The sequence below is a fragment of the Gobius niger genome, assembly GCF_951799975.1.
Source record: "Gobius niger genome assembly, chromosome: 1".
Lineage (NCBI taxonomy): Eukaryota > Metazoa > Chordata > Actinopteri > Gobiiformes > Gobiidae > Gobius > Gobius niger.
Window position 1 is genome coordinate 16,655,965 of NC_136852.1, and position 14,002 is coordinate 16,669,966.

Genomic DNA, 14,002 nt, shown 5'->3' on the forward strand with positions numbered 1-14,002 from the left:
CTAAATACAAGAGCTGGCTCCAAAAACTGCTAGCATAAATGAGCTACAGTTAGCCCGCTTTGAACGCTATGAGTGAAGCCACTTAATGCATCACTAATATACAGTCTATTCACCTTATTTCGGAGGCTCGCGTGGGCGCCGCCATGAACTGTGCCCGCCCCTTTTCTCCTATCAGCTAACATAGGGCTGGAGAAGTCCACATAAAATCAGTTACTACACGAAAACAAAGCGACCATTGGCCATTTTACACAAATCAATCGACTAAACATCAGATTTGAGCAGACATTGGCCATTTTACACAAATCAATCGACTAAACATCAGATTTGAGCAGACTGCAGAGAATATTATCCCTCATTCTCCGTTTAAATGAACGGGCTTCGCGCTCGACCGGAAGTGTCTGGACAACGGAAGTGCTGAGACAACGCAAAAAGTGGCAAAAGTGGGCGGGGCGGAATAAGGTGAATACTCCTGACAGAAACATTCACCCAGCCCAGGATCAAACCCAGGACCTTCTTGCTGTGAGGCGAGAGCACTAACTAGCCATCATGCCACTCAATGTATCAACAGTGAGTTTTGACGAAGCCAAGGACCCAGTGAAGGTGCTGCTCCTACAGACTGATGTGTCCTGACACACCAGTTAGAAACAAGGGAGCTTTTTCTGCAAACCTAAATTATATAACTTGATAAATAAGACATAAATAATGCCCATCCTGTCTATGAACTGAAAGTATTTCAAGTGGCACGGCTCCTTTGTTTACGTGCAGCAGCTTGACTGTGAGCAACAGACAGTGAAAGACAAACACAGGAGCCACATGAGGGGCAGCTGGAGAGCACAGGTGAACGGTCTATTCAGCAGTTGCTATAAAGAGGGGTTTGTCCCAACTGAAAGAGGATTACAGGAGCAAGGTGTGGTCCCTTCAGCCAATAGACGCATTGTACCCCATGTGAACAGCCATTTAGAGCAAATTCAATGGAGACACTGGATCCGACCGGCAGTGACCTTCTTAAGTGCAGAGGTTGAACACACAGTTGTTCTGTCTGGAAATAGCATTTTAACCTGTGCTTGTTGATTGACAGGTCACATGATCAACGGCACAGTGCTCTACTCGTGTAGTAATTTCAGCCTCTCAAAACTATTTCAGGTATGTGGCTACTGGACTCAGGCGTCCCGAGGTGGAATTAGGCCAGTAAAAACAACGGAAGAGGAGGTGTGTCAGACTCAATTCGAGAGAGACATCACCGTCTGTTTTAATATGGTTTCAGTAACCAAAATGTTACAAAAGTGATTGTGTAATGTAATACAAAAATATTTTGCAGTTAAAGGTGATGTGCTATCTACAGCTATCTATTTTTTCTAGTTAGCCTTGTTGTCTTCCAGATTTAGTCTAGTTTTGGCAACTTTCTGGAATAAAATAAATAATATCTTATGATTCACGTATAAATTTATTGAAACGTGCTGTGTTAAAACATTGCCTTATAAAGCCTGCTAAAACTGGATGTGTTTGAAAATGGACATTGTGAACTGAATCCAGATTTTAAAACAGATGACAAATTTAATCATAACTACACAAAGAATGATATCACAAGAAACAGGCAGACACAAGATGTGTCACTTCCTTTTGAGTTTAGGGAGTTAAAGTCCAGGGCGCGGTTCTACAACCATTGAGCAGTGCTCCTTTGGTGAACTGTTTATTTCTTTACAACACTTGGCAGACAAAAGTGCTTAATGTAAAAACATAAGAAAAAACACCCGCTGCAGTTGGTCATGTTTAGATTCACCAACACTATGTGCCCAAAGAATGAGATCAGCTGAACGACAAGGAATCAATGGATTTCTTCTTCCCTGATGGCACAGGCAGGCATATTCCAAGATGCCAGGATTCATCAACTTCACATTGTGAAAGAGTGGGTCAGGGAGCATGAAACAGCATTTTCACACGTGGTGGAGAAGGCTTCGAGCAATGGTCACACTGCCCCATTATCAATACAAGATCTTGTAGTCCGGTTCACAAGGTTTAGATTTCCACTGATGTGGGATTTTCGTGGAGAGCATGAAAACTACACATTTTTAGAAACCTTATGGTATTGGTTGGTTGCAGGTTCTATAATGTGATGATGTCACCGGACCCAGCGGGGGGCAGGAGCCCGTTTTTCCTATTAACAGCATTACACTTTCACAAGTCATAGCTAAAAAAACAATGTATGAATTATGATCATTAATGTCAGTCACTGGGTCCATCTCTGTACAAAAATGTCCTCAAAAAGAATATAATTTTTCCTCTATATAATAGTACAGGCCTTTAGAACGCTGTGATGTCACCTGCAATTACACAATTTTTCCATTAGTGTAAATGGGGAGTTCTGGTCATCGCTATGGTAACTCCATGAAACATATGACAAGGGTTTCATTGACTTTTTTGATTGGAACGACCAAATTTTCCGCCAAACTTCGTTCTTTACCTCCCATATAAATGTTGTTATCGCTGATTGCTTATTTAATTAAGTTTTAAAAAATGTATAGTTTTGATACTCTCCACAAAAATCCGGTGAAATTACATTATGACCCGGACTATTAATGAAAAATTAATGCAACACTGGATCTGTTGACATTGCAGAAAACGATGCCACAGCAAATGTGTGCTGTAATATAAGCTGAAGGCGGTTCAATAAAATATTGTGAGTAAACAATTTTGGTCATCACATCCACAAGCTAGTCACTCTATAAAACGATCTAGACCCAGTTGAAACAGGTAACAGTCTACTGCACTGTAAGCTTGGCACAGTGACACAATGCCATGTTGTGTAGAAACAAAGCAAATAGGAAAGTATTCAGGTGCAAACTGGGTCGCTGTGTTGTTAACCTTGACTGGGAGCAGCTCACACCTGGCGGCCACCAGGTAAACACACATCCACTGTGTTCAGTCGGGACAGAGGCTTATGGCCCCATGAGACTCGTCCTGCTTATCCGCCGCAACACTCACTGGGGACACTGTTCTCAATCATTGTGTACTTTTCAGGGACAGTTGGTTTTTATTGTCGCAAGTTAACGGCCAGGTAAACCTCCTGTCAGTCCGTAAATTTGACCAGACACTCCTCACATGTCTCAAAAGCAAAGAAAGATCACAGGGAAAGCACTGAACAAAAAAGGGAGGATAAACCAGTGAAGAGGAGCGGAAATGAGAGGAGGAAGAGGAGCCTAAAACATGAGGCGGCTTCTTGTGACAGAGCTCTCCCTCCCGGCCCTGGCCTAACGACTCCTCTCTCTGACTTATCGGATCATCCCTCCAACCCTCTCCCACGATGATAACAGGCGCGACTGTTGTGTTAAGAAACACCCAAACTTCAGTTGCTTCCTTCTACAGACATCTCCTGTGGGACAGATCATGGAGCCACATTTCTATAACCCAACTCTGTGGAAAACATTTACTTACACAGGAAAAACTACACAATACACCAGCAAACATTGGTTATTGTGATAGAGTGGAAGAAGATATATCGCAAAATCACTGAGATTTATAAAAAACAAATAAAAAGGAATAATATAGCTTATAGATACAGACGGCATCGCATCATAGAAGGGACACCCCCTTCTATGATGTTTTCCTCCTCACCGAGGGGGAAAACAGAATCTTTTGGGAAAGACAATTTTTCACTCTTTTTAGCCATTCTCTAGCGAAATATGAACGCATTTATCACATACCAATAATGTCGAGTCTAAATCAGGTCCATGTGGATGTTTATTCACAGCAGATTGTTCAGTAGAAGCAAAAAAGCTGCAGTCGTAGCTAGCGTTAGCATTAGCACGATGCAAACATGTAGCATCAAGTTAGCATTCTCCGTTATTTATGTATTTATGGGCTGTTGAACCACTTTGCTCCTCTCCATGTCTTTGTATGTTTATTTAATACAAAACTATATTCACAATTCAGCATTTGTTAAAGTAGGTTTTTGTATAATTAGAGAAAGTTGAAATTTTTCTCCAAATTGTTTTCCACCTTAACATGACCATGCATGGGCGATTCCAGAGATGCCGTACACAGATGCATGGTTTAAAATGGGCAAAAGTTAAGTTCAGTTTCTTAATTTACTTCCCTTTCAGACCTTTTCTGGTCTTGATTTAGTATTTGGTTTTGCCTTGTTTTGACACGGTTTGACGAAGACACATTGTTTTTACACGCTAGCTTGGCTTCAACTCATAAACGAAGTAAAAGAGCAAGGCACAAATTTAAAGGTGGCATCAGAATAGACTAGACACTGCAGTTTTATTACTCAATTAGGTACATTATTCAAGAGCTGATTCAGCACTATTGAGCACTGCGATAAGAGAAGGCTGGCTCTGCTTGATAAAGGGAAAGAATTAGATTTAGCTTATGACCGCTCTAAATATAGACATGTAAATGATTATACTTAATTTGATGGAGGAGATCAGGATCAAAGTCCAAGAAAAGTGCAAAGAATCTACTTGTGTAGCGAGACACCTGTTTCAATAAGAAAGGAAAACAATGTAAACGTTCATTAAAAGGTGCATTATGCGACGTTTTACGTGGAAAAAAAGTTGATATTTGTGTATATTTGACCTTGTAGTGACCCAGAGGCTGTATGAGTGGTCAGCATGGCACCTTTACTTTCCATCACAGTGGTCTCAAGGACGCTCCAGGATCAATTGTTTGGAAGGTTTTCCCTGCGGATGGACCCTCTCACCAGAAAACCTACAAAACAATTGATCTTGGAGCGTTGTAGAGACCGCAGTGATCGACAGTAAAGCCGCTATGCTGACAAAGTTGCATAAAAACACCTTTAACCTCTTACCCTCCGCTTAAACTGACATTTTCTCCAATTCAGCTTTCCCCAAATCGTTCTCCGTTTAATGAACAGGCTTCTTGCTCTACCGGAAGTGTCGATACGATTGAAGTGCTGATCTGTGGCAAAAAGAGGCAAAAGTGGGCGGGGCATGTGAAAGCTAAGACCTACAAAAAACTGATCGTTCCTCGTTTTCTCACATTTTTATGCCTTCTTCGCCTCTCTTTTGTCACATTTTTTCTGTTTTTGTTGCTTTTTCATTGCTTTTTTTGAGTGTTTTTTGTCAGTGTTTTGTCACTCATTCATTTGTTGCTTCTTTGTCACATTTTAGTTTTTTTTATTGTGTTATTGTTACTTTTTGGCTCTCATTCGTTGTTTTTTAGTCCATTTGTTGCTGCGTTATCATCCTTTGTTTTTATCCCTATTTTTTTCAAGAAGCTTTCAGTTTGGGTAACGCCAAACTGGAGAACATGTGCTTAGTTCAGGTGGGGGTTAAGAGGCTAACATCTCAGGCAATTTCATACATAATAAAATGACCAAACAAACATGTCTTTTCTGTTTGTTTGCTGCTCACCTCTCCAAAGACCTGACTATAACCTTACTGGTCTCGTCACCAGCCCGTCTCCATGGAGATGTCGACTAAAGGCAGCCAAATATGAGATTTAAATAGGTTTGGTCCTCATCCAAATCCATCCTTTCATTACCAACTGCAAAAATAGCATTTTCTGTGTGGAGCAGGTCAGGAGGCAACAGGAAAATCCAAATCTTTAACGGTTCATGTCCAATTCTCTGAAATGTTAATGCCTCTGGTTGAGACAACAGAACTTACAGATTACAAGTGATTCGTCTCATGTATGTGCCTTGTTTCTATTGCTACTTAGCAATTTTCTTTTGAGTTTTGAGTAACTATGTAGGAACAGGAAAATTATGTTATCAATCTGTTTTTGAAATAGGGGGTGGGGTTAAATAAGCTTAACTTCTCCTCACGCCTTTTTGGACATGTGCATTTGTATTTGGCTTTTCAAGGGAACTGACAAGTTTGCTTTTGTTGTTTTGATTTGTAATAGCCTTTACGTTTAAAATTTTGTAAACGTGTGTTGTGTTGCTCACATGTTCAAAATAAAATAACGAACGAACGAACGAACAAACGAACAGTGAAATATCTTAGTTTTAGAACGTTAACAAAAATATTCTCGAAGATATCGCCCTAGTAAATGGGTAGTAAAAACAAACATTAGTCTTAGTGCAGTAGAAGGCCACGCTCCTGCTGTGTGATTCATAGTCCCTACTCATGTCCACCGCGCACATGCATCCTCCACAGCCCAGTCACTTCCTGCCCAACGCGCCGGCCGCACAACATCAGAGAGGAGCCCTCCAAATAAAACACAGACGGACTTTCACGAGCTGCCTGCCGCAACAACAAAGATGCTTTTATTGCTCTCAAAAAAAGACAATGAAGTGCCTATATACAGTACATTACTCAAGGAAACTCATTGGTGGGGTTTAGCGTACAGGGGGGGAGATGATAAAAGCAATTGTACTTGAGTGACTCAGTGCCTGACTCAGAAACGAACCTTGAATACTTTTACACGCCACGGGTTAAGCAGAGACAACTACGGGAAGTTAATTCACACCACCTGATCTGGCATTAAAAAAAAGGCAACAAGTGAAGACAAGTGATGCGAGTATTATTGAGTTATTATTACACAACAGTAATTACTATGTGATATTGTTGAAAATAAAATTACAGTCAAGCCAACTCAAAACCGGTTAGGACTGCACTTGTAGGTGATTAAAAGGGGAATGCAAAAACAGCTTGGGAGTATTAAGTAATTGCTGCACAATAAAGTGAACTTTGACTGGTTGTAATTGGAAAATCACAAAGATTAATAGTTAGGTGGTATAATGTCATCACTCGGCAAACAACAGAATCTTTATCGAGGTCAGACAAGAAGTAAAAATCAAACTGAACTGAAAATCAACGGTAACATATAAATTGTTACAAAAATTGCAACCTTTTCTTTCTTTCTTTCTTTCATTCACAGAATCATGTGGCTGGACTGAAGCCGTTTTGTGATACACACACAATGAGCGTGATTAGGCTCAGAGTTAAAGAGAGCTCCGAACAGGTGTGTGATGGTCAAGCCTCTGTGGAAGTGGGACAGGACAGCCGGGGTCAATGGACTTCTCTTCGCTCCATAAAAACAGATGGAGACAGAATCAGCTGTGTGTCTAAGCCTCGGCGCAGGATTTCCTCTTTCCAGTACATTTTGGTCATGCAGCCGCACACACAGGCCTCATTGTGCGCACTGACACGGCACCTGCCTGCAGTGGCGCACATGTGCGGGCTCACTCAAACCGGAGTGACAACACGCTGTTCACTTCGAGAAATACGGCAGTCACACAAACATGGGAGCTTGCATGCAAAGAGGGACCAAAAGGTGAGGAGAAATTGTTTTGCATTTGAGAGCAGGTTTTGGTACGATTTTATAGTAAGACCGTGAGAGATGATAGACACATTTACATGTTTAGCTGCTGGGTCACTGCTGGTAACTTTACATCTGGGTAAATCCCTGTGGCTGCTGTTTCTTTTCCTATTTTTCAAGGTTTCTATCAATGGCCGCTTGTAGCAGAGATTCACGACGACACAGAACAAGCTAGTTTTACATTGCATAACATTGGACTTTAGACACATTCTAAACGTTTAAAACTTTCTACTGCTAGATATAATAGCTCCTTTGATAACGCTAGGTTAGGTACAATTAAAGGGACTAGGCTGTTTTTTTGAAATCTTGTATACTAATGAGGGCTGGATTGTTAGCATTGGAGCTGCGCGGCTATGACCGAACTACACGTCACGCGAGGGCCAAGTCTACAGTGAAGATCCCGCCCTTGTGTTCTTTTTAGGAACAGGCTTCGTCAGAGTTGGATTTCCCCCTTGAACATACTTATTTTGTCAAACGGGGAGGAGTGAGTAATAACGGTCTCTTGATATTATGTCTTTGGTTTCTATTTATTTTTTAACTTTATTTTATTTTATCGCATCTTTCATGTTTTGCTTTTCCTTTTTTTTTCCGAACAGGAGGTAACGAGGTATTATGCTTTTTCCAGGTATTTGGTAATAAAGTCAAAGATTACACTTTGATGGTTAGAAAATACTGTATTGATCCAAAACAGCTGGAACAAAATATCCAGTAGTTACTCTGAGTGAGCTCAAAAGTCGATTTTTTTTTCAATAAAAGCCTGTTGATGTGAAGATCAATACAGCTCCACAAAAGCATGGTATATTCCAGAAGTATAATTTTCCAGGTATTTAATCCACATTATACTACGAGGAGTATGACGTCATCGTGAATTGATAATTGTACAGCAAGTTCTAATGTCAAAGTCGTGTTTCCTAAAGATCTAGTGAAGAGCACTGTGGTTCTGAGCTCTCTTCCTGAGGACTGACCGGAGGAGGTCACGAGCCGACCTGTGGTAAGGAAGGCCTCATCCACATCTGTGTTTATCCTCTGCTCAGACCAGCGGGCTATATTTACCCAGTCAAACATAGAAGCACAGAAGTCCAGAGTAAAAGGATGTGGCCGTAGGACCGGGCCCCCGCCGAGCCTCCAGGAGCTGCGCTGTCCTATACTTGGCCTCAGAAGACCGACTTCCATCGCGTCAGTACAAACACACCAGCTGTTTGCTTAAGCAAGCCCATTGCAGCCATTTTACACCCGCACTGTGCTTCTCTGATTCATCTTTTTTCGCAGATTGGTAAACAACACCTTGAGGGAATCTGACCTATGGGGGAGGATAAAGAGGAGGCGGCCTTCATAGATCAACAGCCCACTGAGTGAATGTGTTACAGCCACGAAAGGGCTGTAAAGCAGAGGCTCATTTAAGAAGGCTGCTGCTGCTGCCGTGCTCCTCTCCCTGTAAATCACTGACCTCCTCGCACTGTCCAGCAGAGTGACTTATGGGAAGGACCCTCGAGGGATGCAAATATATCACTGAGATCAGGCACAGGGGGTGGCAACATCACTGGTGTGCCATCAATAATGATGCAGTGCAGCTGCACTCACAACAACACATTTGCTATGGTGCTTTTTCTTAATAATTGAGTTTTTTTTTGTATAGGTTTCAGCGCAATAACATTATTGGTGTTTCAAAAGACCATGAAATGCATCAGTATGATTCAGAAAATGTCACATCCAGTCTGGTCATCAGATTGATCGACATAATATGGTGTATGTGAATTCAAACTGCTGCTAAAACTGTCAATATGGTACACGTGCAATTACCTTTTAGTCCTTAAGGGTTTGCAAAGTGGGCCATAAGACCTACTGACTGAGCATTTCCAAAAAACACAGCTTTAAGTGCAGTAGAGTGGCCAGTGGTGCACCATAGACTAACAAACATAATTCACAGAGCAGGTGTCGAGGGCAGCAGGATTCCAGTCTCTACCTTTGGCATTACTATCAAGACGCCAACAGCTGATGAGTCACCTTTACTAAAAACACACATTCAAGGTTTTCAAGAAAAGGCTACAATAAGGGCTGGGATGATGCGCTTTTCTCTCGATACAATACATATCAGGAAACTATTCACATTGCACCAAGTCGCTTATTATGATTTGCTATTATAAGGATCCGAATGAAAAATATTAATAACACAGCCCTCTGCCTAAAGCATGACTGCCAAACTTATAATTACACTCTATCTATCCCAATCAAAGTGTGAGGTGTTACCACAGACCTGTTTGGTCTCATTGGGTCTGCCTCTTTTATCTAATAAATCCATTAGACTTGTAGGAACCTGTTACTGCACACACTGTAAACATGCAGCAAGGTTTTATTTGCCTTGACAGAGAGATTTCTGAATTAGCGCAAAGACTACTACAGCTTTCAGGTAGAGGGCATCCAGATACGATGACCTAAAAATGTACAGAGGTGCAGTGGGGTACTCTGTTAAGCGCAGCTGCTGGTGCAGATCCGTCATCCTGATTGTCCCGTGTCATTTCCTGACGACTGGGGGGAATAGAGCAGCAACCTGGGGATCTCTGTGAAAAGGGAAGCTACACGTAGAGGCATAATCGCCCCTCATTCAGCATTACGCACTGACTCAGGCAAAGGGGAGCTTTTACGTGACGCTTATAGGAGCCCTTTGGGTACGAACAACTTATCTTTATAGATACCACCCACTTCAACATGTTGCATACCAAACATTTATGAACCAAGCCGGAGACTCGAGCCCAAAACACAGGCGGTTTGTGTGTGAATACTTGATCATCTACCAAGACAACTTCCGGTCGCACCACTCTCAACTACTCGAAATTCAAAGCTCGTACAAGCCAAATAGCTGCCTGCTTAACCCCCAAACAAAGCAGCTATTGTCTGGAACTTGTAATTTTACGGGTTACTCGTGGCCCCCACAACAGAGATTAACTTAGGTATATAAAACTACAAATCCGAAGCCTGCGGAGCACAAAGAGCATGCGCACCGTAACCACAATGTTGGGAAGCTTTGGGAATATTTTATTCTTCGTTATGTTGATAGCAGAGCAGTATTACGCTTCAACAAACCGCGTTCAGCAGACATAATAGCTCACCACGTAGACGCGCAGACCACACAAATCCATCGGTCAAACTCACAGGAGAGTCGAGTGTTGGTGGAAACCTACTCAATCCTTTGACTGAAGTTGCTCGCCTGGTTGAATGTTTGTCTTGGAGGCGAGGGTTTACTTCACTCACCAGCCACTTTTACGCGCTTTGGATAAACGCTGTTCGTGTAAAACTGTTCAAGTGGAGATGAAAGAGAAAACACGGTACCTTACGTTACGGTGCTTTTCGAGGTCGACTCGTAATCCGTTAAGATAAACCAGCAGACATTGTGGAAACAGTCGTTGTTCGTCGGTCCACCGCCTGTTCGCCGAGACTGAAACTGCGCCCGCACCGTCTGCGCATGCGCGAGGTCATTAGCGCAGCCCACTGTAGTAACAAGAGTCGACAGCACACACACCTTTGGGTAAGACACACACCAACACACACACTTTTGGGTAAGACACACACCAACACACACACCTATGGGTAAGACACACACCAACACACACACCTTTGGGTAAGACACACACCAACACACACACCTTTGGGTAAGACACACACCAACACACACACCTATGGGTAAGACACACACCAACACACACACCTTTGGGTAAGACACACACTTTTGGGTAAGACACACACCAACACACACACCTATGGGTAAGACACACACCAACACACACACCTTTGGGTAAGACACACACTTTTGGGTAAGACACACACCAACACACACACCTTTGGGTAAGACACACACCAACACACACACCTTTGGGTAAGACACACACCAACACACACACCTTTGGGTAAGACACACACCAACACACACACCTTTGGGTAAGACACACACCAACACACACACCTTTGGGTAAGACACACACCAACACACACACCTTTGGGTAAGACACACACCAACACACACACCTTTGGGTAAGACACACACCAACACACACACTTTAAGTTAAGACACACACCAACACACACACCTTTGGGTAAGACACACACCAACACACACACCTTTGGGTAAGACACACACCAACACACACACTTTAAGTTATAACACACACCAACACACACACTTTAAGTTATAACACACACCGCGTAACACACACCAACACACACCTTTAGGTGAGACGGAGCCGGTACATCGGTGCTGCTGCAGATGTGTGTCTAAGTTTCAGTCTACTCAGATAAATTTTGGATAAATAGCAGTTAAAACTGTGGATCGTGTGGATTAGCTGTTCGCACGTGGCAAACGTCAACTAAGCCGAAAGCGTCTCTTTGGCAAATGAGTGAACAGCGTCATCTACTGGTCAAAACTAGTATCTCTTCCCTCACAATCCTTTTAATGTGTTGTCTTGTTTCCACAATCCACAAACAACAAATATTGAGCATACAGGCAAAGGCCTACATGTTTCCATATTTAATTTGATATGTAATCATATGTAATTATTATTATGATTATTATTATTTTTATCATCAGTAATATTCTTTCATGCCACACACAATTTAAATGATTGATTTGCTATTGGCCTTTGTACTCGAGGTCATCTGCCATTTTAGGATAAGATAGGCCTTTTATTGATCTCAGTTGAGAAATTCAAGTGCTACATCAGCTCTCAAGAACACTCAGAGGGTGCAAACAGACGGGAAAATGTGCAATCCAAGAACAGGATATTGTGCAAACAACTAGATAGATCTAATGATGTTACACTTAACATCTATGGGTTAGGTTTTAAGTTATGGACTGTGCTTGTTTATAAGACACCCAATTTAGACATGATTTAGTTCTATTTCGTTCTGTAGGTCTATTTTTGACCCAGTTTTGTTTTGTGGGAAGGTATTTTTCCTTTTTATGTGATACTTCAGTTTGTGAGCCACTTTGCTGAAGGAATGATCAATTTGGCATCTCGCTTCATGGGATTTCTCCTCTTAGGCAGCAGATGTCACTGTGGTGTCCACACACAACAGCGGCCGTTTCCTCTACTCCACTATTATAATATGTTTCAGATGCTACTATTCTAGGCCTTCATCAAACCACGTTGAGACTTAAATTAGCCTTGGGACAGTTTGTGCTTTAACATTTCATAAACTACATTTTACTGTAAAATTACTGTTGTATTTTTGAGCTGCGCCTTTCATAGGCTACATCATTGCGCTGCACCTCTAAAGCCTGCTGTCATGATGTAGGCATAGAAGTAGGTCAATAGCCAAGCCATAGAAACAACAATACCCACAATGCATCTCTGTTCCCTACCTCCCGCACAGCAAAGCCTCGCCTGCACAGATCTGTACTGCATGCGGATTGGCAAAGGGCGTTCATCTTGCACATCCATGTCGTTTGTAGGTCAGTGACAGGCTCGGCACTTGTCCCTACGTCTATGCACGACGCCCCGGTGTATTTGGATGCAAAGTCGACCCACAGGCTGACAGCTCGGCGCTCCAAATGTCATGCGATTATTTATTTTTCATTCAAGACGAATTGTCAGTTCGCGATCAATGGACGTGCGATTGGATTAACAGCCACTCAACAGTCGCTTTCTTTGGGTTGTCGACTTTTGGCCTCTTGTCATACGTAAAACCTCACGCCCATGCAGCGATGAATGTTTCTGTCCTCCGTGTCCAGGTTGGGTTACAGTGTCAACGCCGTGTGTTTACGGATACAGCTGATCGTCTCGGAACAAGATTACGCGCTCGACTTTAATTTATTGCGGAATCCTACAAATCCAGCTATTAGGGTACAAGCTATAGGCTGTCATGAGCTGCGTGTAGAATCGAAATGGATGGATGTTTGATGTCGTTCATCCTAATGTTGTAATTTTGCCTCACAGGGCGACAGTAGCACTTTACGCATCAGCCTCCAATGACAGCTTTATTTCCTTCACTACACGAATGGACTGCCTGGTGGAACTACTTGCCTGTGCTGGCCTAAAGGCAACAGAATAATGCTAATCCGTGGACATGTCGCCGGAAAACTGTTTGTTTTCTCAACCAGGAGTCATCGCCTTCACAAATGTAGCCCGGCGGAGGAGGCGAGCGAACCAGGCCGCTACCAAGAGGCGGGTTTGTTGTGCACAGAGTCGGTGTGATGATGCTGGATGCGGTGCCCCCTTGCAGTTTTGCGTCTACCTGCCACAACACTCTCTGCATCTCTCCGTAATCCCCCCGATGTCTTAAAATGGACGAGCACCTTTTACTAAAGGTCGTGTGCAGGGACGTCAACCGGCTCGCGAGTGGCCATGCATGTAGGATTTAGCCTCGGCCGGCTTGTCTGGATGTAGAGAGAAAATCCGCGGATATTTCCACTCACTGTGCAGCAACAGCAGCCCCGCGTTCATGGAGATGGCTGGCGGGGGAGGTGCACCAGTTCTGGGATTGATGAGAAATAATGAGGACCCCTGCCCCGAGGATTTTACTCATCTTAATCAAAGACTCAAATGCTATTGGCAGAATGGTGGCGTCATGTGCGCGATTAACCTGGCAATTTAACGTGGGTCTGAAAGCTCTGTTGGTCAAGTGGGCTTCTGACCTTTGGCTTAGGTTTCTATCACACAAGTTAAAGCATTGCCATCCATTATTTATCAAGGCAAAGAGCACAGTAGTTCCACGTGTGCTCTGA

The 14,002-nt window shown here is 42.8% G+C and overlaps 1 protein-coding gene across 1 annotated transcript in view; it reads right to left on the reverse strand.

The window, feature by feature from the left end:
- LOC306960952 (signal-induced proliferation-associated 1-like protein 3) overlaps positions 1–10,752 on the reverse strand; it is a gene marked incomplete at its 3' end in the record, with an annotated part of 33,988 nt that extends 23,236 nt beyond the window's left edge. The window contains exon 1 of the mRNA XM_079553543.1: positions 10,615–10,752. The remainder of the gene's footprint in view (positions 1–10,614) is intronic.
- Positions 10,753–14,002: the final 3,250 nt, after the last annotated feature.